We start from the raw sequence: 26,976 nt of genomic DNA on the forward strand, positions 1-26,976 counted from the left end.
GTAACAGTGTGGTGGCTGTGGATTTCCACTTTGGGGTTAACTGCTTTGGACTAGGAGGAAGTGCTGAGTGTGGGAAAGTGGGAGGGGCAGAACTGTCTGGGGCTTCTTATGTGGCAGGGGCCTATGAGCTTCATAGGGCAAATGAGTAGGGGGCAGGGTGAAGCATAGCCCTGTCCCACAGTGCTTTCTTGGATGTCCCACGCTCCTGGGACAAAGCTCTCACACTGGCCGCTGTAGGCCTTTCACACTCAGGGGCCTCTGGGTTGGTACTCCTCTGCAGGCTGTGTCAGCCAGCTCTATTGTAGGTCCTGCAGCATGTTACAGCCATCCGATTTGGGTTCTGTCATAGTTACAGTGTACGTTTGGAAGGCAATGGAAAGTTTGCCTTCTAACTGTATTTCCTTCTTGAGTCAAGAACCCTAACAATTCTAGAACCACTTAGCCCCAGAGTTGTTTTCCAAAAACAAATAAAGGAGAAAATAAAAGGAAGCAATAAACGTTCAACTGGATGGCATGGCTGGGCTGCTCTAGAGTGGCGAGGGGCCCAGGCTTGTTCCATCTTTTGCTCTGCCGTCCGTAGGGTGACAGCATAGAGGAGAGGGCATGCCATTATAAAATCGGGGTTCTGGAAGAAAGGAGAGTGGGCGAACAGTCGTTGCAAGGCAATCAACACCTTCTACTCCAACGGAAAGAATGTGGGCTTTGATGCCTGGTTTTAAATCTCCACTTCTGCCACCCAGCATCTGTGTATCTCAGGCAAGTCATTTAACCTTTCTGTCCCTCAGTTTCCTTACCTGCAAAATAATTCCTACTGTACCAAAGGGTTGTGAGAAGTAGACATATCTTAAAAGAGCCTAGCACAGTGTCTACACCATGTTGATACATGACAAAAACACTCCCTGCCATGGCCACAGTTGGTTCCTAGGAACTCTCTTTAATTTTCTTCTCAGCCCTGTTGGTCTGGCATTTTCTCACCCTAAAGAGGACAGGCATCTTTACATAGATCACTGTGCAGTTGACCTTTTCTATTTTCGGCTGTTTTCTATATAATATTCCACTGAATAAAAATACTAGAATTTATTTGCTCAGTGTATAGTAAGTAGAACGTTTGGAATTTTCCCAGGTTTGTACTATTATGTATACTATTGCTCTTTACTATGCTGATGCATATGCATATAAGTTTCTTCAGGGTGTAAACCAAGAGTGAAATTCCTGGGTCATATGAAACACCTGTCCTCAACTTTAGTAGATAATGTCAGACATCCTTCCAGAGCGGTATGCCAGCTCACGCGTATGAGAATTCCTGTTGCTCCACGTACACACCGAAAGGTTCTTAAAGCTTTGCCATTCTGGGGGCACCTGGGTGGCTCAGTCAGTTAAGCATCTGACTCTTGATTTTGATTCAGGTCATGATCTCAGGGTTGTGGAGCCTGCTTAAGATTCTCTCTCTCCCTCTGCCCCGCCCCCCCCTTAAAAAAAAGCTTTGCCATTCTGTAGGATGTGTAGTGGTGTCTTATTATGGTCATGACAAAGTTTTTGTTAGTTGCAAATACCTTCTACCCCCTGTCACTTGTCTTTTTATTCTCCTTATAATATCTTTAGTGAATAAAGTTCATAATTTTATTTTTTAAAAAGATTTTATTTATTTATTTGACAGAGAGAGAGCAAGCATGAGCAGGGGGAGGGGCAGAGGGAGAAGCAGACTCCCCACTGAGCAGGGAGCCCGATGCGGGGCTCAATCCCAGGACCCTGGGATCATGACCTGAGCTGAAGGCAGACGCTTAACTGACTGAGTGACCCAGGCGCCTCTAAAGTTCATAATTTTAATGCTATTAATAGTTTGTTCCTTTTTCTTGCTGCCTTTTCCTTTATCATCAGTACTTTTTGTTACTTGTTTTTTTATTTTTTGTTATTTATTTATTTATTTGACAGAGATTGAGAGCACAAGTAGGCAGAGCAGCAGGCAGAGGGAGAAGCAGACTTCCCGCTGAGTAGGGAGCCCGATGTGGGCCTCGATCCCAGGACCCTGGGATCATGACCTGAGCCTAAGGCAGATGCTTAACTGACTGAGCCACCCAGGTGCCCTTGTTACTTATTTTTTTAAAAAACTCTTTTCCTACCCAGGGTCATGAAGATATTCTCCTACATTCCCTTCTCAGAGCTGTATGATTTTGCATTTCATGGTTAGGGGTTTAATCCACCTTGGAACTGATTTTTGTGTATTATGGGAGAGGTACCCAATTGACCCAGTGTATTTTACTGGCTATATCTCAATGACCTGCATTCCCACCTCTGTCCTGTATCTAGTGTTCATATATGTGTGGATCTGTTTCTGGGCCTTTATTCTGTTTCATTGGTCTATGTATCCTCATACCAGTACCTCACTATCTTGATATCTGATAATGTAGGTTCTTACACCCTATTTTTCAAGAGCATCTTGGCTATCCTTGACCCTTTTTCACTCCCATATACATTTTCAAATTGACATATCAAAAACAAACAAACAAACCAGTTAGGATTTTGATCAGTTTCAGTTTGGGAAGGATTGCCATCTTTACAATTGTGAGTTGTCCAATCTAAGACTATGGTAGATCTCTTCATTTATTTAGATCTACCTAAATGTCTCGCAGTAACATACTCAGCTTCAGTGTAGAGGCTTTGCATATCTTTAGCATTGTTTATTTTTAGGCATATAATGTTTCTTAATCCCATTATAGAGGTAAAATTGACATATAGTAACTGCACAATATTTAGAGTGTATGATTTGATAAGTTTACCATATGTATGCATCTTGAAACCATCACTACAATCAAGATAATAAACATACCCATCACTCCCAAAAGACTCCTCATGTCTCTTTGTAATCCTTCCTTCCCGAACATCCCCCCCTCCCTACCCTATACCCAGGCAATCAGTAATTGGCTCTCTGTCACTATAGATCAGTTTACACTTCCCAGAATTTTATATAAATGAAATCATACAGTATGTTCTTTTTTGGATCTGGTTTCTTTCACTCAGCATAGCTGTTTTGATACTCACTTAGGCTGTAGTGTGTATCAATAGTTGCTTTAAAAAATTTTTATTTTGAAATAGTTGTATATTCACAGGAAGTTGCAAAAATAGTGCAGAGTTTCCCTGTACCCTTTACCCAGCTTCTTCCCCATGATCTTTGCATGCCTGGCTGCTTTCCATCACTAATGTCTCAGTCTGCTCAGAGAGAGCTTCCCTGACCAAACAATATAATCTCATCAGCCTGTGGGTCTCTACCCCCTCTCCCTCTGTTATTTTCTGTCTAGAACTTATCAACAGTGGGTGTTTCTCATTTGTTTATTAATTTATTTGTTTATTGTGATCTCATCCTATTAGAATATGAATTCAGTGAAAACAGAGAACTTGTCTGTCCTCGTCAGTGACTAGAATGTGCCCGGCATCAGTAAATAACTATTGAATAATAAAATAATACATCTTCCAGCAAGTGCATAATATGGTTATTGTTCTATTTTACAGATGAGAAACTGGGTTGGGAAAGATAAAGTGACTTGCCCCAAACCACAGAGTTTGTGGTAGTGGTGGAGGGGATATTGGGCACTGAGATTTGAATCTCTGATTTATGAACACACTGAACTCTTTTAAAAAAATTCTGAGATAGGAAGCAGGGCAGAATGAAGCTGGTTGCATCTATGTCTTTCGGTGGCAGTAGCCCTTCTTTATACCATAGACTCAGACCCTTCTTTATACCATAGACTCAGACCATAGTGCCCAGGCCAGGAACAGCTAACATCCCAAGTGGTCAGCCCTTGGGGTCACTGGCCTCAGCAGCAGTGGCAGGGCCTGCAAGCCCCACTGTGGACTCCCCTACCTCCCAGAAAGAGCAGGCAGTTAATTTTCCCCATCCCCATTCATGCTTATGGGTTGTTGTTGTTGTTGTTTTTTAATGAATTAATCTGACATTTATTTCCAAATCTTTTTTTAAAGAGGCATTACAGTTCAATACCATTTATTGCAAACAGATTTCTTTAAACAAATCAGTCCTGATGTTGAAATTATAATGCATGTTTTTTTTTAGTTTTTGGCACTATTTACTGTTTAGAACAACAGAAAGCAACTTTTTGAATAAAAAGTGGATAGTACTTCATTGGAAAAATATAACAAGAAATAGATTTTACTCTTATACTCCAAATCTCCGTATTTGTAGTTAAGGTTATATTAAAAAGTTAACTTCCAAAAAGATAACAAGCTTACAAAATCATGATGAAAGTTAACTGGATTTTCTTGAGAAATAAAATTAAAACCAGACAGCACTGCTTACTTTTCAGCAAATTCTGCTTTGCCAAGTTTTGAAAGGAAAAAGCCTAACATAGTTTTCAGTGTTGTCTCCTTGCCTAGGAGAATCTGGAGGACTTGCTGCTTTCTGACAGCCTACTTTATCATCACTGCTCCCAGTCACAACTGAATCTATCAACATGATGGCTTCACAGGCTCGCTATGAACAGCCCAGAGCTCAAACCCCGATTGGAATAGATAAATCCCCTGCCTCTTTGACGGAGCTGTGGATTTCAGACGCTGCTCTGTGTGCTCCAGTCAATATGCATGAAGCTAGTACAAGAAAGGAACCACATCACTTAACGCCTGAGAACTTCCTGGAACAAAAATCTGGCACATCAGTCAGTTACTTTATCCATTACAATTTGAGTGAGTACCCAGTAGCAATTTTTCTTCCAGAACTTCTGATCTGTGGCCAAATGTATGATCCATCAGTTGGGTCATATTGCAAACTGTGTTATAATCAGCACTTTGGAAAATGTACATCACTGTCATAGTCTTCAGAAGCAGCTCTTGGTGACCATGATTCCTGTGGGGTCAGGGAAAAGAAATGTCCCAATAAATCCCGTTTCCTACTTTCTTGATTTAACTTTTTAGGCTGCTTTCTCCTTCCTGGGGTGGGTAAGTGAACCCTGGCCTTTTCTGCTTAAAAAACATACCATAAAAACAAGACATGTTCAGTGTGTATGTATCTTTTAGAAAATACAGAAAGATACAAGTACTTTAAAAAGCACTCTTGATCCACTGATCAATGTTAATTTTTTGATGTACATCTTTGCAGACTTTTTAAGATTTTATTTATTTATTTGAGAGAGAGAGTATAAGCAGAGTACAAGCAGGGGGAATAGCGGGGAGGAGGGGTGCTGGATCCCAGGACCCTGAGATCATGACCTGAGCTGAAGGCAGAGGCTTAACCAACTGAGCCACCCAGGCGCCCCTGCAGACTTTTTTTTTTTAAATGTGTACATGTAGACACACGTCTTCACAGAAATGTCATTTTATTATTTATATTATATGGTAACTTTTAAAAAACAATATAGTGAACATTTGGATATATCACCAAAAATTTTTATCCAACATGATTTTTCATGGCTGCTTAGACTACTATTTATTAACCTGCAGGTAGAGAGACTGTTGACAAATTTTGGCTGTTACAGTGAGGGATGAACAACATTCTCATCGCAGAATCTTTGCTGTTTCTTAACTGTGTCCTTAGGATAGAGTCACACAAGTGGAGCGGCTACATCCAAGGGCACGCCCGATGCAGTTGTCAGGTTTCCCTCTAGTAACCCCATGCCACACGCACTCCTGTCCACACCGCAGCCGGCTTAGGAAGGATGCTCCAGACGACTGCTCTGGCTCCGAGGAACCCGGGAGAGAGGGCGCCTAGGGTGCACAGCAAGCCAGTGAGTCTGTGGCCCCACCTAGGCCCTCTAGGGCAAAGAAAGGGGTCCCCCCGCGAAGAGAGAGGCGCACGGGTGAGGGTGGGTCCATGCAGGGAGTCACCACCTTTTTTCCCTGCGCGGCACGGGATCTGTCTTTGACCCTTGGTTTCCTCATATGCGGAATGGGGATGGATTCCCTTGGTGATGGAGATGCGTGGATAGGGCGCCTTCGGGGGTGCACAAAACAGAGCCCCACCTGCGGGAGCGCCCCGGCTCCTGCAAGGGACCGAGGACCGGAGAGCCAGGCCTGCGCCGGGAGAGCGGCTCGGAGCCCGCAGGGGGCGCCGCGAGCCCACCGCCCGAGCCGCAGCGGCGGGGGCGGGGCCGCCGAGCCACGGGAGAAGGGATGGAGGGGGGATGGAGGGGGCATGGAGGGAGGGCGTGGGGAGGAGGCTGGAGCCGCGCGGCCAGGGGTTCGCGGGCCCGGACCCTAGCGGGGTCTTCATCTCGGGGGCTTTCTTTTCCCAAGCAGCAAAAACGCCAGCAGCTTTACAGGTCCGCGTTTGCAGGCCTTGGCTTTTTCCCCTCCCCGCTCAGTCCAGCGGCCGCCGGGCAGATCCTGGGCTTCAAGTCTGCTCCAGGGTTTTCAAATCTCCGCGGGGAGGCCGCAGCCTCCAGGGAGCCTTACCGTACTCCCCCAGGGCTCAGGGGGCGTAGCGCCCCGGGTGGCCCCTGGTTCCGAGAGTGTGCGGCCCACTTCCCGCGTTGGGCTTTCTCTGAGGATGGGGGCTTTGCCTGCCTACCGGGACTCCAGCCCTGTATCGCCGCACCCGAAAGCCCCTCTGCCTCCGGCTCCTCGTTCGAAGTGAGGGGGCTACCTCTTCTTCCCGCAGGGCGCAGTCAAGGGTCCGCAGCAAGGGGCCATGCTGCATCCCAACCCTTTAGCCGCTTTGCTGAGGAGCGCCTGTGTCCCATTTGGGCTGTGTGTGTGGGGGGGAAGGGGTTGTTTCTGCATTTGTGTGGGAGTTTGTGCAGCGGGTCGGCAGGGTGTTTGTGCCTGTGTGACTGGGCGTGTATTTGTGAGAAAGCATCTTCTAAATTAACTAGATGTCTATATAGAGTAAGTGTTGAAGTCGAAATGGAAAGGATTCTAATCTTTGTTACTTGATGATGTAGGTAAAATAGCCAAGAAATCTCAGGGCTGGGGATTCGTACTATATTCGCAACCATAGGCACCTAACCTTGGGCAAATCTCTTCCTCAACTGGTCTCCATTGCCACTTTGTTAAAAGATAATCGTCTAAAGGGAAAATCCCTCATAAAAATATAAAATGGACATGTGTCAGATTTTAACGCCTTAATGAAGGAATAATATGCTAAAAATCAGTACAAAGAACAATATAAAGACCAGATACACATACCCGTCAATCAGGAATAATGAAATGAACTGAACTGATACAAACTTGGCTTCTTCCACGGTGGGGGTGGGGGGGGGCGGGGATCAATTGCACCTCCAGCGGGCAAAATTTATTTGCACTGCTATGGACACAAATGGTTTGTACTATTTTCAGTTTTTCTACAACGCCCAGACTCAAAGACAATGAAAGGTGGAGACTACCGTGAATTGATAGCCTGGAAGGGCGCACTAGCCCAGTATTCCAAGGGCACTTTTCTCCCCATTTCAAAAGCCTCTCACACTTTTTCCTGGCAATTTGTACAATAGGGTTGGGTTACATAAAAATGTTTCCAAAGTTTTTAGTAGCGGAACTCTTTTTTTAGAAAAAGAGTGAAATCATGCAGGAAATCCTAATATATATATATATATATATATATATTTTTTTTTTTTTTAAATCTCAGAGTTAGAATAATATACAGTTAATACATGCTCATTGTAGAATGTCAAGTGGTACAGAAGGTTACTAAATAAAAAATTAGGGGCACCTGGGTGGCTCAGTCGGTTGAGGCTCCCACTCTTAGTTTCAGCTCAGGTCATATCTCAGGGTGGTGGGATCAAGCCCTGCCTCTGGCTTTGTGCTGGGTGTGGCACCTGCTTGGGATTCTCCCTCTGCCCCTCCCTCTTCTCTCTCTCTAAAAAAAATGTCTTCCTTCTCCCCTTTCAGTTCCAGAGCTACCTACCATAATAGATTTTAGTATACTTAAGGAGACACCCTTTACACATATACAAACATATGGTTTTAAAAACACAAATGGGATAAAAACCATTTGTTCTTCTGTATTTTTTTTTTCAATTAAAAATATGCTGTGGACATATTTCCATGTCAATATATAGAGTTCCACCTTATTTTAAATTTAGGCTAAGTAGTATTCCAGGGTATGGATTACCTCAACTTATTTGGCTAGTTCTCTATTAATGGATATTTTTTAGTTTCCATTTTATGGTATTATAAACAAATGCTGCAATGAGCTCCCGTAATCAGTATTCTGGGGTGGTGATACATCTATATTTATCTATCAATAAAATTTTAGGAGTGGGATCACTGGGTTTAAGGGCAGGTGCATTTAAACATTTTGACATATATTGCCAAGTTACCTTTCCCAGAAGTTGTAATCATTTCTTTTTTCTGCCCTGCCAAATGGCCTATCTTTACATCCCCACCAACAGTGGGTATCATCAAACTTCTAATTTAAAAAATTTTACATATGATAGAGAAATGGCATCTCATAGTTTAATAGTGTACTTTTCTACAATTATCTCTAGCAGTTAAAAATCTTCTCCTTGGTGAGGGGCGCCTGGGTGGTGAAGTTGGTTAAGCTTCTGACTCTTGATTTCTGCTCAGGTCATGATCTCGGGGGTCCTGAGATTGAGCCCCAACATCCTGCTCTGCGCTCAGTGGGCAGGTGGGGAGTCTGCTCAAGGATTCTGCCTCTCCCTCTGTCCTGCCCCCTCCCCTTGTGCTTGAGCGCGCACGCTCTCTCTCTCTCTCAAATAAAATAAATAAATCTTTAAAAAAAATCTTCCCCTTGGTGAGAAATTGCTTCATCGTTAATGTGACTTCCCTCTGCAGAATAACTCACGTGGCATCATTTGGCATAATTTGGAAAACCCTTGAGCTGGACTGATTCCCTAGGACCTCATTCCAGGAGGCAGAGTCTCTGGAAGTGGGTGGTTGGCCCTGCTCTGTGGCAGTGTGGAGCTTGTGTGTCCCTTGCGTGTGTGTGTGTGCATGATACGTGTTTGAGTGCCAGTGTGTTCGTGCCAAGGAGTGTTCACCTCTCCTTGGCTGTGGGGGGCAGAGACCTCACAAGAGCACAGGCTACCAGGGGATCAATGTAGGCCACAGAGATCTCTCCCAGTTGGGAAAGAAGAGCAGCTGGACCTTCCATGACCTAGTACCACGAATGAGAAAGGGACTGAGGACAGGGGCAACCTCGTGCTCTCGGTCTCTCCTGCCCTACTCTGCTTCTGCTGGGGTGCTACTCCCTTCGCAGAACCATAAACTTGCCCGTGGGCCCAGAGCAGCCACCCCAGTCTGACTCTGCAAGCCTTTCAGCAGAAGAGGCCATTGCTGCCTGGAACAGTGACTCAGTTTCTCAAAAAATCAACCACTCAGGGTGACTGGGGGAGAGAAAACAGCCACCAGCAGGGTCTGTTGGCAGGGGCTGAAGTCATGGTTATAAATCTGCTTGGTAACATGCTCCATTGTTTGGGAAGTGGCTGGAAACTTAATTCACTGTCCACCGGCAGGGCCAGCAGTGTGTCTGGAAGAAAGAGCAGGAACTCAGGAGGGAGACAGACATGGGTTCCAAACTGAGCTCTGCCACTCTCTAGCTGTGTGGTCAAGTGCCAGTCACTTGGTTTCTCTGAGCCTCATGCCCTCATCTATAAATCGAGGCTAATGGTTCCCACCTTGTGAACTCAGTGTGAGGATGAAATGAAATAATATATGTAATAATAGATTTTAGTAAGTACAAGTCAACACTCCCCTAAGAGTGACATTTTTTTTTTTAAAGATTTTATTTATTTATTTGACAGAGAGAGAGAGACAGTGCGAGAGGGAACACAAGCAGGGGGAGTGGGAGAGGGAGAAGCAGGCTTCCTGCCGAGCAGGGAGCCCGATGCGGGGCTCGATCCCAGGACCCTGGGATCATGACCTGAGCCAAAGGCAGACGCTTAACGACTGAGCCACCCAGGCGCCCCAAGAGTGACATTTTGATACTCACATCCTTCAGAATGAGGATCTCAAAGAACATCCCCAAACATCAGAATCAGAGAGGGTCCTTCTTCCTTTGCTGTGCCCATTCAATAGCAGCCTGATGTCTCTGGACCCTTGTGAGAATGGCAAGATCTGGCTCTGCCTACCGTCCTGTGCCACTCACTGCTGTACACTTTTTTTTTTTTAAAGATTGTATTTTTAAGTAATCTCTACACCCAACATGGGACTTGAACTTACAACCTCGAGATCAAGAGTCATATGCTCTACTGACTGAGCCAGCCAGGCACCCTCACTTTTAATTTTAGCCGCATCATGCTGCGTCATGCCTTGTGCTTTTGTTCACGCAGCTCCATCAGCCTGGAGTGCTTTCCCCACTCCACTCCACCTGGCAGATGACGACTCACAGCTCATGACACATCAGGGCAAAAGATATATTATTGTATCTGCCATATCTGGCTACTTGTCTGGAATAGAGAGAGTCAGAGTGGACTCCTACCTTATCATACGCAAAAATAAAATTCCAGATGGATTAAGGGCTTAAAATATAAAAAGTAAAATATTGAAAATCTGGCAAGACAAATCAGGATGCAGTACTAGCACATACCTTCCAGAATGGCTAGTGAAAAAGTCAGATGCGATCAAGTATTGGGTGGATATAGAGCAAGGAGATGTCTCTTGCGTTACTGACGAGGGTGTAGTTGGTACAACCACTTTGGAAAACTGGCAGTCTCTATAAAAGCTGAGCATACACATACCCTGCGACCCCAAACTTAAGCTCTTGGGTAAATATACAACAGAAAAGCAGACATAAATTCACCAAAAATATGTACAAGAATGTTCATAGCAGCACTATTTGTAGTAGCCCCAAATTGGAAGCAACACCCAAATGCCCATCAAAAATAAAACAAATTTAAAAAATAGTCAAGCAAGTAAAAAAAGTAGTAAAACAAAATAAAGTGTGGTACACTTATATAAAGAAATACTGCTCAGCAACGAGAAAGAATGAACTACATGAACGAATCTCGCAAATATAATGTGAGTTAAAGAAGCTAGACACACAAGAGTACATATGGATGATTCATCTGAATAAAGTTTAAACACTAGCCTATGATGTTAGAAGTCAGGGTAGAGGTTAATTTTTAGGGAGACTGGAAGGAGCACGAAGGAACTTCTAGGGTGCTGGAGATGTTATGTTTCTTGATCTGGGTCCTGGCTACATGAATGTGTTCACCTTGTGAAAAATCATGGATCCATAAAAATATAGGTACTATTTCATAAGTATGTTGTACTTGACAAAAATTTTGGCAAGGAGGCTTCATATAAAGTAGGGGTTAGAAGACCTTCTCAACCAAGGTTGGAAATCTAGGAGATTAAAAAGTTAGATGTTTTTGCATATATATATATGTTTAAAGCATTTTTATGGCAAAAGATACTGCAAGCAATGTCAAAAGACAAGCAGTAGATTTGGAAAACAATATTTGTAATGAAAATGATAAACACAGGTTAGAAGCTGTAATATGCAAAGAGCTATCAATTGATAAGATAAACAACCCAACAGAGAAATAGACAAAATGATACAAATAGGCAATTCAGAGAACAAAAATATCCAACTGTATAGAAAGATGTTCAAGTCCATTAGAATTCAGTGGAATGTAAATTAAAGTAATAAAAAGATACTAGTTTGCACCCTCCAGGCTGGCAAAATTAAAAAGAGTTTCTGCATCTATTTTATGTGTGTGTGGGGGGGGAATTGTGCTTTTAATCATTGCTGGTGGAGATGTGAATTATTACAGCCATTTTGGAAATCAATCTGGAAAAACCCATTAAAATTAAAAATACATATGTCCTTTGACCTAGCAATCCCCCTCCCGGGAATCTATTCCAGAGAAATAAAGGCATCCACCTAAAGGCCCGTATACAAGGGTGTTTACGCAGCCTGATCGTAGAGGGGCCGACATGATGCGTGTGTGTGCAGACACACACATGCATGCACAGCCTGGAAACAAAGCAAATGCCTCTCAGCAGGGAAGTGGTGTAAATGATGGTGCTCTCCCTTAGGGCTCACAGTCCAGAGGCCCTGGGTAAACTGCTATCTTTTCAGTCCACAGGAGGTCTCCTCCTGGAGCACTGGATAGGTGGGCAGTTGTGAATGATTAGAAGCCCCATGACTCCCGCCAGTAGCCAGCAGCATTGATTCCAAAGCAGGATTTGGAGGAAGGATCATTTGGGATGGAGGCATTCCTACAGCTCCTCTTGGTGGGGCCTCCAGGATCAAAGAAGGGACCCCAACAAGGGAGGGCCATGGGGGTGGCTGTTACAGATATTCAAGGCCTGTCACACCTACAGTGGCTTTTTTAAGCCAAAGCCAGGCAAAAAATCCTACTAATTGAAGGGGATCAATTGCAAATAATTATTTCTCAAAACCCTCTCTCCCTTCTGATGTTTGTGATCAAGTCACATCTCCATCCACCTGCAGCTCTCTGTCTTGAGTGAATTCAAATGTGTAGTGGGAGCACCTGGGTGGCGCAGTCGGTTAAGCATCTGACTCTTGGTCTCAGCTCAGGTTTCGATCTCAGGGTCATGAGTTCAAGCCCTGAGTTGGGCTCCACGGTGGACGTGGAGCCTACTTAAAAAAAAAAAACAAAACCAAAACTTAAAATGTGGAGCGAACTCACTAAGCTGCAGTCAGCTGTTGGGCAGTCCTGGCCTAGCTTAGGAAGGCAGCTCTAAATAGGCCTCTACCCTAAATGGAAACCCACATAGTATGTGTGTAAATATTTAAAATTATAAACCAAGCCAATAAACTCTTAGTAAAAATATTTTATCCTCCTGCCTTAAAAAATATGCCCTTGTAAGATCGAAAACAAATTTAAAGAGTGTAACACTGTGATTTTTATATGAATAAAAGTAGGCAAGGCAGTAAAGAAGATGGAATTTAATTGTTTTTGCACATAGTTGGATATTCTGTTGATTGGCTGCTGATGTGTAGATGGGTAATAAAATAAAAATATACGTAATTCATAAATTATTATGTATCTTTTTATTAACTTAATTTTTCTTGCCTTCCTTATTGCAAGATTAATTGTTATAATCAAGTTTTTTGCACCATTTATGTTCTATTGCAAATTGGTGCCAAGTTAGACTCTGTTTTTTGAGTCATAATTCTTAGATACTTTTAAAAATTAATTTCAATTTAGAGAAAGTTTCAGAAAGAAGTGGAATTGTCACAAAAAAATCTTAAACACAATATTTAAATTTGGAAATGAATCATGAATCGTACATATCCTGTTCAAATACTTTAACGGAATTACATAAGGTAAATTTATCATGACTGCCCCAAATCTTACAAAATATTTTAATTTCACAATATGAATTTCTACCTCTTCTACTGTAAATTTCACCATGTCTTAAAGTAATATCTAGAGTCACGCTAGGATGTGAAGCATTAGCTACACACATGACATCTATAGTTACGTATATACAGATTACAGAGGTAAAGTGTTAATATGGCAAAATGTTCTGCAGCCGCCACGTACACCCGTCTGTACCACACTAATTCGTGAGTACCCCCCGGACCATGAACTGGAGCACGCAGAGAAGCATGAAAATGGACGTGTACCCTCCTGGGAAATGCTACTTCACTCTGTAAGAAACTATTGCATTCATGCTATCTGAGTAAAAGGATTTGACAAGTTAATTAATTTGTCTTTTTTCTTTCTTAAGTGCTTCTGCCACTCAAATCTTCCTCTTACTCTGAAGCAGTGTCTGTCTCTCATGTCGGCAGAAGAACAACCCAGAAACCTTTGTGACTTTCAGACACAGTTGCTTTTTGTGTTGCCCGAGAGGGGCAGAAGATGCGGAGCGGCGTTTGGCGGGGTCCCAAACGGTGTGGTCACCCAAGCTGATGTCTAGGCTTCAGGCTGCACTCTGCCAGGGCTCAGCACCAGCTCCCATGTGCTCCTCGCTTTAGTTCTGGAGTATTCATGATATCTTGGGACCTTCTAAGGCAGGGCTTTGCAAACTTTCTGCAGCGCAGGATCGGTTTTCAATTTTCCCATCCAATACGGACCAGTTCTTTTGTACAAATCCAATAAAAAGAAATCACTAGATAAAAAATAAAAAAATTTTTAAAAATAATAAGAAATAAAAAATGATAAAAAATAAAAAATTAAATAAATAAAACAATCTTTTAAAATAAAATAAAAATGAACAAAAATAAATCAATCACTAGAAAAATGAAATTTAAAAAATCTATACAAAATCCAAGACTCAAGTTTTAAAGATGGAAAGATATAAAGTTACTCTCTGTTTCTGTGTGTAACTCATCAAGACCTGGTAACAGACCATTTGTGGCCTGGCTCTGGTCCACAGACCACACTTCATGCAGTGCTGCTCAAACTCCCAGAAGCTGGGGTAGGGACACTCTTGCCTCTCAGGGTGGTACCAGAAACCACCAGTCTGAATCCTACCCCACTGTCTTCTTCAGTCCCAGTTTGAGTACCTCCCCCCACCCCAACCCCCAGCCCCATTGTGTGGCTCTCATACTAGGTCCTCTCTTCTCTCACTATCCTCACACAGCTGCAGATCCCCAAGCTTTCTCCATCTCCACAAGCCTCTGCAGCCCCTGCTTCTCCCCGAGTCATCAGTTTATGATGAGGGACCTTGAAAGACATGCCTAGAGCAGAGGCTTCTGAGCCAAGGGTTGAGCCAAGAGTGTGACGTTGCCTTTGACACAGCCAGGACCTCTCCTGAGCCTGGTGCTCAGCTCCAGAGACTGTTGGGAGAGGAGGTCAGGCTCATCTGCCCCTTGAACTGAGAGGATGTGGCTACTTCTGCAGATGGCAGGTGCATTTCTGGGTTTAAGACAAAGTGCTCACCTGTCCTTCCTCTTAGGGGTTGATGCTGGAATCTGGGGCTGCATTGTTTCAGTGGTCTCTGCTGGAGGTGTCAGGACTCTGCATTCAGGGCAAGTGGTCATGCATGTTGTAGGAAGCAGGAGATGTTTGAACTTGAGGTGTTTATTATGATCAGATCAGAAAGCTGATAGTCAGGCCCCAGACAGGGAGCTGGTGAAAGAAGGCCATGTGGAGCTGGTCAGAGGAGATGTCTCCCTATGGTGGGCAGAGCAAATGGAAGGGGAAATGCTCTGGGCTTTCTTAGTGGAGGTAGGAACTCCCACCTACCTGGGGTCAGCAGCAATCCCAGAGCTTATAACATGCTTCCAGAAATCCTACAGAGGACAGATACATGCCTCTAAAATCATCCACATTTTTTTTTATCACTTACATATTTTTTTATGACTATCTTTGTTATTTCTCCTTTTTTTTTTAAAGATTTTATTTATTTATTCATGAGAGACAGAGAGAGAGACAGAGGCAGAGGGAGAAGCAGGCTCCCTGCAGAGCAGGGAGCCCGATGTGGGACTCGATCCCAGGACCCTGAGATCACGACCTGAGCCGAAGGCAGACGCTTAACCGACTGAGCCACCCAGACATCCCTTATTTCTCCTTCTTACAGATATTTTTGCAACAGACGTAGCTTTATTCATTACAAGCTACTGGTGATTTAGTTTTTTAAAAGATTGTATTTATTTGAGAGAGAGAGCACAAGCAGTGGGAGGGGCAGAGGGAGAGGGAGAAGCAGACTCCCTGCTGAGTGGGGAGCCCAATGTGGGGCTCAATCCCAGGACCCTGGGATCATGACCTGAGCGGGAGGCAGACGCTTAACCAACTGAGCCACCCAGGTGCCCCGCTACTGGTGATTCATTTAGGCTTTCTCCTTTAATGTTTTAAAATTACAAAAGGAATTCAGAAGTATATAAAATGGAAATCTGTCTTCATCACCCCTACAGTCCTGTGCTCCTCAATCCTCCCAAGAGTTAAGGATTTTTACCAGCTGTTAGCAGTGTGCCCTTGCCAATTCATGCTATGCATTTACAAACACCTGTCTCTTTCATCGCTCACCCTAGGGGAAGCAGTCCCATGAGCAACTCGTTGGAGAGGCCCAAGTGGAGAGGAATGGAAGCCCCTGGCCGGCAGCCACATGAGTGAGTTTGGAAGCAGGTCCTCCAGCCCTCACCAAGCCTTCAGATGAGACTGCAGCCCTGGTTGACACCATGACTGCAACCACACGACAGACTCTGAGCAGGACCACCCTGAGGAATTCCTGACTCTCTGAAACTGTGTGAGATAATAAATGTTTGTTGTTTTAAGGTGCTAAGTTTTGGAGTAATGGGTTACACAGCAATATAATTAACATGACTTTCATTTCTCTCTAATTACGGCATCATTTTTTGGTTCCCCTCTATAGCAAAGCTCTTCAAAAGAGTTGTCTATACTCATCACCTCCTTTTCCCTCCTTCCCTCCCCTAATCCTATCCTGGTATGTTAGCCAATGTCTACTATCTGGGTGACTAGGATGTCACATTGCCCTGTGTAGACCCTAAGATGAGGGTTCACATGTAGCCCATTGTACCTGTTGCAGACCCTAAGATGAAGGTTCACATGCAGATTTATTAAGGAAGAACCCTTAAGAGAAATTGGGAAGGGAGTGGGGGAAGCAGGACAGGGAAGAGGAGGAAGTGGAGCAAGGATGACATTCCAGGCAAAGTCCAAGGCTCCTACTGATCCCGGGCAGCTCTGGAGAAAATTACACCTTAACGTGTAATTTTGGGGCACCTGGGTGTCACAGTCGGTTAAGCATCTGACTCTTGGTTTTGGCTCAGGTCACGATGTCAGGATTGTGAGATCAAGACCCATGTGGGGCTTCGTGATCACAGATTCTGCTTGAGATGCTCTCTCCCTCTCCCTCTGCTCCCCTCCCCCACTTGCTCTCTCTCTAAAATAAATAAATAAATCTTAAAAAAAAGATTTAAAATAAAAGTTTGTTCCACCTTGTGGGGCGCCTCAGGTGGCTCAGTCGTTTAAACATCGGACTCTTGATTTTGGCTCAGGTCATGATCTCAGGGTCGTGAGATTGAGCCCCACATCAGGCTCCACGCTGGGTGTTGAGCCTGCTTGGAATTCTCTCTTTCTCCCTCTGCCCTCCTCTCCCTGCCCCCAAATAAATCCAAACAAACAAATAAACAAATAAAAATAAAATAAAAATTGTTCCACCTTGAGGCAAAGAGCTGGACTTTCATACTGCCATACTAGTCAGTCTCTGTGTGGGCTATGGGATACAGGGCCTTAAGCTCCCAGATAGTTCTGACTGTCTGCATGTGCAGGCAAAGCAACTGTAGGAGCCCAAGAGAAATAGTCTAACGATCACAGGAGCAAGCTCTTGGAATAAAAACACCTAGACGGAAGAAGGGCACAGGGAACGATTTAACAGATTTAAGGAGAGCTGGGCAGAGTATAGTCAATATTGGCCCCAGCAGTGCTTCTTCAACTTTAATGTGCATTCGATTCATCAGGGGCTCTTGTTAAAATGCGGACTCTGGCTTCATAAACTTGAGATGGGGTTGAATCCTGCATTTGTAATGAGCTTCCTGGTGATGCTCAAGCTTTGAGTAGCACTGAGCTGCGGTACCATTCATGGGAACTTCATGTTATAGGAACTGATCCTTCCGTGAAAGAACATCAAGTATGTCCTGGTTATCTACCAGGTGTATCCAACCACCCTCACAACAGAGTGGTCTAAAATACAATTTACTATTCTGTGGGTTGATTGGGCCCAGCTCAGCAGTTCTCATTGGGGGTCTCTCACGGAGTTGCAGTCAGAAGTTGGTTGGAGCTGTGGTCTTCTGTGCTGAATGTCCAAGAGGGCTCACTTACTGGGTTGGCAGCTGACACAGGTTTTTGTCAGGGAGCTCAGGAGGAGCTACTGACTATCATGCCTTGGCGTGGCCTCTCCATGTGGCCTGGGCTTCTCACAGCAATGGTGGTCATTCTAAAACGTACCCAGGATTTGTGTTAATCAGATATGGTAAGACAGGCAGACCTAGAAATGACTGTCATGGAGGAAGACGTTTATACTTACTCTAGATCCCTAGAGACAGGCGGCACAGCTGCCTTGCAAGGCCACATGAAGAAGCACCAGGGTCGGTGGGGAGGCAGAGAGAAGGGAGAGGAGAGCATGAGCATGCCCAGAGCCTTTTCTGGGGCTTTCATGAGAAGGAATGGGTGAGGCAAGGTAGATGTGCTGAGTAAGTTTAGGATTGGATAGTTTGAATAATTTTGGTCTCTGGCTGCAGGGGTGGTCCTTAGTTGCCTGGTACTTGGCCCTGTGGGGACTTAGGACAGGGGGAATATTGGCTTGGTGTGTGAGAATTTCATAAAGGGGATGGTTGGAAGTGCGGGCTGGATAGGTTAGTTTGTATATCAAAGCCACACTCATGAAGGAGGCTCTAGAAATTCTCTAACCCTGGGAAGGGCAGTCTCTCCAGGATCAAATGCCAGAGCATTAAGAAGAGAGAAAATAAGTAAAAATAGTCAATATATAGCTGCGTTCTGAAAGGGATCATCCCAAGAATGACCATTCCAAGAGGCAGGAAGCAGAGGCTAATAAGACAGTGAAAAGCTATGCCCAGAACTGGCATATCACTTCCACTATATTCTTTTGGTTGAAGCAGACATTGGACAACTCAGATACAAGTGGGAAATAAACTCCACCTCCTGATAGGGGTGTGGCAGGGTTACTTCACAGAAGGACACGTGGGATGGGTGAAATTGCTGTGGCCATCTTTGGAAAGTACAATCTGTCAGATGCATATCTTAATTAGTGTAAATATCTATGTAAATATCTGACAACGTCCAAGTTAGCAGATTCTGCAGGCAAAATGCTCCTGAACAAAAATATCTCAATGTATGAAGGCTCTTCATCCCCACCAATCTGAGTAGCAGGAAGGCCAATCCTCCCAATGGGTTACCTTCTGGTATATCCAGTTTCCAGTGATGCAAGTCAGCCTACAAACGACTCCAGGTACTTGCTCACTGCTGCCCCTTGCTGGCATATCAGACATTCAGTTATTCCCCACCAGCCAAGACTCCAAATTAGTGCTCCCCACCCTCATCCCAGCCTGGGGAAAAATATTGTTCGTTATTTACAACTGTCCACTGCCTTCTAAAGAAGATGGAGCATAAAGACTGTCAAAGAAAGAGTGCAAAATTGGGAAAGAGTGCAAAATTGGAAGCAAGCCAGGAAAGGGTTAAATTGCTCTGCAGAAAGAGCGAAAATCTACAGGGGGTGGTTGGGAACAGAGACTGAAACTTCCCAGGAAGGGTGAGCGGAAGGGGGTGTGGGGGGGAGGGCTGGGGTGGGGGAGTGGGGAAGTAGTGGGGAGGGTGGGATGTGTTTGGCTGAGAAGAAACTTGAGGGAGAGTGGAGATGTTAAGTTTGCTCTGTGCTCTGCCATGTGACCCTCTACCCCTTGAAACCTCAGAACAAAATGTCTTTCTTACTCTCATTCATTGTGCAGTGGATTTTCTTTGGAGAAGAATGCTGCTGAGTCGACACAAGGTTGGGGAAGGGTGGATCAGAGGCTCCCACTGGGAGAACACCAGGTCCATGTTCAGGGTTCCATGGAGCCCTGGGTACCTCTGCACTGTGGTCTACAGTCTGACCATTCCCTTCTTTAAGGAAAAGAGTATCTAAAGTGAGGGCACAAAAAGGGCATAAGGTGAGTTTGGAAAGGGAGGAAGAGACCTGTATGGGTGGGGAATCTGTCTGAGTGTATTGGGAGGGGTGAGGAACAGGGAGGCAGGAGATGATGCTGGTAAGTGGGTTACGGCTCTGGGTAGGGCCTTACTTACCTTCCCCATCAAAGGTTCTCCCAGATATCCTAGTCAAAATCTTAGAGTAATCCAATAAGTCTCCATGCTGCATGTGGCCCAGGCTTGGTTCAGTATTACATTCAAAGCACTGTGATGGAATGATGGAATTCCTGTAAGCTCCAATCATTCATTAGCTTCCTCCAGCGGAATCTTTGCTTCTATACCGAAGAAGTCCATCCCTCCTGCAGGGGCAACCGCCACTTTGGGGCTCGGCCGGGGCATTGGACAATCCTTGGCTACTTGGGACAGTTTGTAGGGCATATTCCAGTGGGGGATGAACCAGCAGCGGGGAGAGCAGTGTCCCGTGGGCTGAAGGCAGGCCTTTCCGAACACCTCACTCATCTCTGCCTGTTCTTGCAAAGGTCCCCCAAGAGCTTCCTGGCAAAGACTTTTCACACTTTTTAACTACTTGGCAAGTGGTTTACAAATCCTTCTAAATACCAGTAGATTAGTCTGTGGAAATCCAAAACTTTAGAAAAAATTAATTGAAAGAGCTATTGAATTGAGGAGGTTTTGCCTGAGTAAATATTTTCTCTATGGAATTCTGATCTATTCATTTAGTAATCCTAATTATGGTTTTGCTAATTTGGGCGTCGTTTCAGACAAAGTGCTTTATTCCATCAGGAGCCATCACTAGGTTAAGAGGATTTTGTTTTTCATTTGTGCTGTTTCAAAGGAAATTCATTCTTGCAACCACTTTAGCTGTGCTCTGCTTATGTCTACTGCCTTGTTGCTCAAGGTTGACAAGAAAATACCCCTGGCTTTTGTTAGTTCCTATGGCTGGTCCTTTGTATGCTGGTCACGTTCTCTCTCTTCCGGCCCTCCTGGGGACTCACAGCAGAGATACGCAGAGGTGGATGTGCTGCATTTTCCAGGAGTTTCCATTTTCAAAATAATGCCAGACCTTCAGAGCAGAGGTGAAGAACTGTTGGGCCTTGGGGTCTTTGTGTATGCGGTGTCTTCTACTGGAAGCACACCCTCCCCCTTCCTGCAATCACACACAACTGGATAAACGTCCTTGCACGTGTCCCTGTGGGCCCCTATGAGAATGCACTTGGGATATACACCCTGGCAAGGGTCTGCTGGGTCACAGGCTGGTGCATCCTGGTCTCACCTCGGCTGTATTGATTTGCAGGGGTTCTCAGGATTTTCTAGATATCACTTCCTATCTCTACTTCGTTTTGGACATGGCAAATACTTCTCATCTATCGTGCCTACTCTGATCTGGCTGGGTCTGGAGAATCACGTTTGGTCCTGGGGGTCCTATTTCAAGAGACCCTGACATGGCTGGCACAGAGAAGAGAGACTCACTTTGTGAAACCTGTCACATAGGAGCTGTATCAGTGAGTGGAGCGTGGGGAGATATGGACTTCAGGTGAGATAAGGAAGGTGCCCAGAGCCACCTGCCAATGAGTGGCAGTAAGCACAGGGTCACATCAGGAGTGTTTAAACAGAAGACAGTTACTTGCCGGGGATACCGTGCACAAGGGCTTCAAGCATTAGATGGCTCTTTCTAACTCAGATTTTTCAGACTTTTCTGAGTTCTCACGTGTTGGACGTCCGAGAAGGAATCACTGAAGAAGAGACACAATTTAAATTCTTTTCGTTCTTGTCCTGGCTCCGGCTGCTGTGACAAAAATACCATAGATTGAGTAGCTTAACCGACAATTCCTTTCTCATGGTTCTGGAGGCTGGGAAGTCCGAAACCCACACACCAGCAGATTTGGTGAGGGCCTGCTTCCTGGTTCCGAGACCACCATCTTTTCCCCATGACCTCACAGGGTGGAAGGGGCGAGAGAGCTCTCTGGGGTCTCTTTTAGAAGGTGCTAATCCCATCCATGAGGGTTCCACCCTCATGACCTAGGGTCCCATATCCTAGGGTCCCATATTCTAAGGGTCCCATATCCTAATATCATCTCTTTGGGGGGTAGGATTTCAACATATGAATTTTGGGGGACACGAACTTTCAGCCCATAGCAATTCCCTTTTCTTCTTTTCTTCAGAACTCTCTATATTCTTCATTTTTCATGGTATGGCATGCCCCATGGCCTTGTCCTTTGTAAGAGTCGTGCACCCATATGCACACCAAGACCTGTGCTCAATCATGTTCACACAGACACATGCACATCAACAGACCCACATATACACACACTCACCCACTCACAAGTACATGGGCACATACACACATATTGTAATTAATATTGAACGCCCCACAAAACACACACGACTACACAGGCGTATCTCGGTGATATTGTGAGTCCGGTTCTAGACCACTGCAATGAGACGAATATAGCAATAAGGTGAGTCGAATGAAGTTTTCGGTTTCTCAGTGCGTATAACAGTTATGTTTACACTCTGTTGTGGTCTATTAAGCATGCAATAGCATTATGTCTAAAAAGAATGTACATGCCTTAATTAAAAAATACTTCATTGTTAAAAAAGCTAACCACCATCTGAGCTTTCAGCAAGTTGTAGTCACGGATCACAGATCACCACAACAAATATAATCATAATGAAAAAAGTTTGGAATCTTGTGAGAATTACCCAAATGTGGCCCAGAGACACAAAGTGAGCAAATGCTGTTGGAAAAACGGTGGCAATAGGGGTGCCGTGAACCTTCAATTTGTAACCACTGCCATATCTGTGCATCTGCCCCCGCAGATTGTTTGTGCTCCTGAAGTGCGGAGGAACCGGTAAGCACTCAGTCTGAAAGGCTGCACAGTCGCCGATCCTCCTTGGTGTGGAAGCGCCATCTTTGTAGGTGCAATCCTGCCGGCGCATCTGAGGGAAGTGCAGCCCGCATTCTGCAGGGAGGTAAGTGTCCTCCCAGAATCCAGCTCATTCCATAGGTGAGGGGCCGTGCAGACACAAGGGGCCCTTGGTAATCAAGGCCGTTCTGCAACCCTTTCCACTCCCAAATTGGTGTCTCCCAGAATAATCCTTAAGCCTTTCCTGACAAGGGCTAAATAAAACCCTGGAATTTGGCCTCTTTCCTCCCAGGAAGCCCACCCACCAGACAAACTGTTGCCTAATGCAGTATCTTGGTCATTGAGCTTCTGGGTCTTATGCCTCCTTTATCCTGGCTTAGAGCTACTTACTTTTCTAAGCACAGGTGGGTGAGAAAGTTCAGGAAGCAGAGTGTCCAGAGAGGGCTGCAGCTCCTGCCAATGGAAGCTGGTTTTGTAGGTGGCGGTAAATTTGGGGGCTAGACTGATTTTTCCCTCCCAACGGCCTCTGGACCAAGTCAAGCCGCTGAGATGCACCCCATTGAACACTGGGCAAAGGATAATGCCCAGACAATTTATTGAGCAAGGAAAAAAAAAAGAGTATTTGAAAAGATGCTCAAACCACATTAGTAATCAAAGATATGCAAATTAAAACAAAAATGAAAAATTACTTTATACATGTTCTACTGGCAAAAAGAGAAGGTGAGTAATCCAAGTATTAGGAATGAGGGAATGGTAAAACTGTCATCACTGGGGAGAGTGTTGAACCACCTGACCCCATGCTCACTCTCTGCCTGCAGACACAGAGAGAAGGTGTGGCCACACGTTCCTTCCTGCTGACCTTGGGGCACCTGCACCAAATACCTATGAGCTGTGAAGGTCCAGGCCAACCGTGCAGAGAGATGACCCTGCTGATTGTGGAGGAGGCAGAGGGCGTGGCTCATCTTGGCTGGGAGGAGGCTTCCCAAAAGATTGTGACATCTAGGCTAGATGGGCCACTAGAAGCCCTGTCCCAAGTGGTCACCTGCTAAGCATTGGTCTGAGGAACAGTGGTCACTAGGTGGCTTTGTGTCATTTAAGGTCCACTCAAGCTCCAGCTCTGGCCTATTCTCAGCCCCCTGAGACCTACAGAAGGTGGTTTGAATGTAGGTCCAGATGACACGTTGAGGACCTCTGGTGAGGGGAGAGAACAGGGTCAAGGACGGACCATGCAGGAAGCGCTTCATCTGGGCATGGTCAGAGAGGAAGAAGGAGATCCCGGGAGCAGGCGGAGCCTGGGGACACCGACACATGGGTAGGATGAGGGGTGATAAGGGCCACCAAATCTCATGACAGGAATAAAGAAAGACTACAAGAGACCATGAAAAGGTTTTTTCCCCCCTCATGATGTATTATAATAAGGACTAGCCAGTATTTAAACATGATCGAGGAGATGAAAAATTCTGATATTGTGAATTGAACATCAAACTAAAATATGTGTGCCTTTAAGTCTGAAGTTTATTCAGGAAAAAACCAAGTTTGCCCAAGAACATAAAGGATTCCTCAAACCTTCATTTGTTGTTTGTAAAGGCTGTTTTCATTGACTGAAAGATTGTGCCAGCCTTCCTGTGCGCCTACTGATGCAGAAGCAGCCATAAGCTTTACGAAAGGAAGAGCCACTCCCCTTAAAGGGGCATTTCTGACCTCGATAAGATTTGTGTAGGACACAGGACCTTCAGAGTGTTGCTTCAGGTCAGATGTTAGGATTTCAAGGACCAGTGGAAAAGTTTTCTTTCTTTCTTTCTTTTTTTTAAGATTTTATTTATTTATTTGACAGAGAGAGACACAGCGAGAGAGGGAGCTCAAGCAGGGGGAGTGGGAGAGGGAGAAGCAGACTCCCCACTGAGCAGGGAGGCTGACGTGGGGCTCAATCCCAGGACCCTGAGATCATGACCTGAGCCAAAGGCAGACGCCTAACAGCTGAACCACCCAGGCACCCCAGTGGTAACGTTTTCTTAAAATGAGGTAATACTCGGGGCGCCTGGGTGGCTCAGTCATTAAGCGTCTGCCTTCAGCTCAGGTCATGATCCCAGGGTCCTGGGATCGAGCCCCACATTGGGCTCCCTGCTCCGCGGGAAGCCTGCTTCTCCCTCTCCCATTCCCCCTGCTTGTATTCCCTCTCTCGCTGTGTCTCTCTCTGTCAAATAAATAAATAAAATCTTAAAAAAAAAAGAGGTAATACTAGATTAAAATGTATTTTTTTTTCAAGTGGGAACATGAAACAACATTCCATTACCTCATGAAAGACAGGAAGGACATCATCCAAGAATAAAGGACAGCCCTTTGAATAGAACACATTACGATTTAGGTGAGAACCCAGACTGAATCTCTGCTATTGTTCATGTCCTCCTGGAGCAGGATTCGGCATTTGATTACCTCTCCCAAAAGTCAGATAGGACTCCAAAGATCATTAGCGAGTGATGTGACTTTTACTGTGAGTTGGTGAAACCATGGGATGGAGGATAATCCTATAAACTGCAAAACAGACTAAAGTCAAACACCCCTTGGTCATCTCTGTCCTACCCCCGAAACTCTGGTGACCAGGTGCCTCACTTCTATCTCATCAGTCCCCACGTGGCCTCTACCCTTCTCTGACTCCCGGAAGGTTTGAGATAGACACTCAAATGCCAATTTATTGCTCTGTAATGTTAAATGTCAGTGAATCAAGACTTAATACCAATCCAATTGCAGGTTCAACCTCCCAGAAATGTAACCTTTAACCAGTCAACATGGAATTATCTGGTCAGCACTAGTGAGGTAATCCAACTGATAGAGCCTTCTGGTCCCCTTAGGAGGGTGACCTCACCTGAAATTCTTGCCAATAATTCTTGCTAATAATTTCCTTTTTCTGCCCCCTTTCTGCCTTTAAAAGCATTTCATTTTCTACAGCTGGGCAGAGCTCCTTTATTTTTGCTAGATGGGATGTCGCCTGATTCATGAATCCTTGAATAAAGACAATTTGATCTTTAAATTTCTTCAGTAGAATTTTTGTCATTTAACAGATATGGTGGCCCTGATGGGATCTGAAGTGAACGTTTTTTAAGTTTTAATTCAAATTCCAGTTAGTTAACATACAGTGTAATATTAGTTTCTGGTGTACAATATAGTGATTCAACACTTCCATACAACACCCAGTGCTCATCACAAGTGCCCTCCTTAATCCCCATCAGTGATTTCCCCCTTGCCCCCACCCTCCTCCCTTCTGTTAATCACCAGTTTGTTCTCTATAGTTAAGAGTCTGTTTCTTGGTTTGCCTCTCTCTCTCTCTCTCTTTTTTTTTTTTTTGCTTTGTTCATTTGTTTTGTTTCTTAAATTCCACATATGAGTGAAATCATATGGTATTTGTGTTTCTCTGACTGACTGATTTCGCTTAGCAAAATACTCTCTACCTCCATCCATGTCATTGCAAATGGCAAGATTTCATTCTTTTTGATGGCTGAATAATATTCCATTGTGTTTATATACCACATCTTCTTTATCCATTCATCCACTGATGGACACTTGGGCTGTTTCCATAATTTGGCTATTGGAGATAATGCTGCTGTAAACATCAGGGTGCATGTATCCCCTTGAATTAGTATTTTTGTATTCTTTGGGTAAATACCTAGTAGTATGATTGCTGGATCATAGGGTAGTTCTACTTTTAACTTTTTGAGGCACCTTCATACTGTTTTCCAGAGTGGCTGCACCAGTTTGCATTCCCACCAAAGTTGCAAGAGTGTTCCCCTTTCTCTGCATCCTCACCAACACCTGTTGTTTCTTATGTTGTTTATTTTAGCCATTCTGACAGGTGTGAGGTGACAGCCCATTGTAGTTTTGATTTGTATTTCTCTGATGATCAATGATGTTGAGCATCTTTTCATGTGTTTATTGGCCATCTTTATGTCTTCTGTGGAAAAAGGTCTATTCATGTCTTCTGCCCATTTTTTAAGATTTTTTTTTTTTATTTGAGACAGAGAGAACGAGAGAGAGAGCACATGAGAGGGGGGAGGGTCAGAGGGAGAAGCAGGTTCCCTGCTGAGCAGGGAGCCCGATGCGGGACTCGATCCAGGGACTCCAGGATCATGACCTGAGCCAAAGGCAGTTGCCCAACCAACTGAGCCACCCAGGCGCCCCTATTTTTTAATTGGATTATTTGTTTTTTTGGGTGTTGAGTTTTATAAGCTCTTTATAGATCTTGGATACTAACCCTTTATCAGATACGTCATTTGCAAATATCTTCTCCCATTCCATAGGTTGCATTTTAGTTCTGTTGATTGTTTCCTTCACTGTGCAGAAGCTTTTTATTTTGATCAAGTCCCAATAGTTTATTTTTGCTTTTGTTTCCCTTGCCTCAGGAAACATATCTAGAAAGAAGTTGTTATGGTTGATGTCAAAGGGGCTACTGCCTCTGTTCTCCTCTAGGATTCTGATGGTTTCGGGTCTCACATTTAGGTCTTTCATCCATTTTGAATTTATTTTTGTGTATGGTATAAGAAAGTGGTTCAGTTTCATTCTTTTGCATGTTTCTGTCCAGTTTTCCCAACACCATTTTTTGAAGAGACTTTTTTCCCCAT

The 26,976-nt window shown here is 44.5% G+C and overlaps 1 long non-coding RNA gene across 2 annotated transcripts in view; it reads left to right on the forward strand.

The window, feature by feature from the left end:
- Positions 1-26,976, forward strand: part of LOC115940243 (uncharacterized) — a 41,521-nt gene that overhangs the window by 3,321 nt on the left and 11,224 nt on the right. Inside the window, exons 2-4 of one of the 2 annotated variants that reach the window (XR_004075026.2) lie at positions 15,851-16,065; positions 22,317-22,469; positions 23,182-24,183. This is a non-coding gene — a long non-coding RNA (uncharacterized LOC115940243). Of the gene's footprint in view, positions 1-15,850; positions 16,066-22,316; positions 22,470-23,181; positions 24,184-26,976 lie in introns of those variants that run through there. The other variant, XR_004075027.2, reaches the window with a different exon arrangement.

This window comes from Leptonychotes weddellii, chromosome 9 (genome assembly GCF_054177405.1).
Source record: "Leptonychotes weddellii isolate Sample4059 chromosome 9, ASM5417740v2, whole genome shotgun sequence".
Taxonomy (NCBI): Eukaryota; Metazoa; Chordata; class Mammalia; order Carnivora; family Phocidae; genus Leptonychotes; species Leptonychotes weddellii.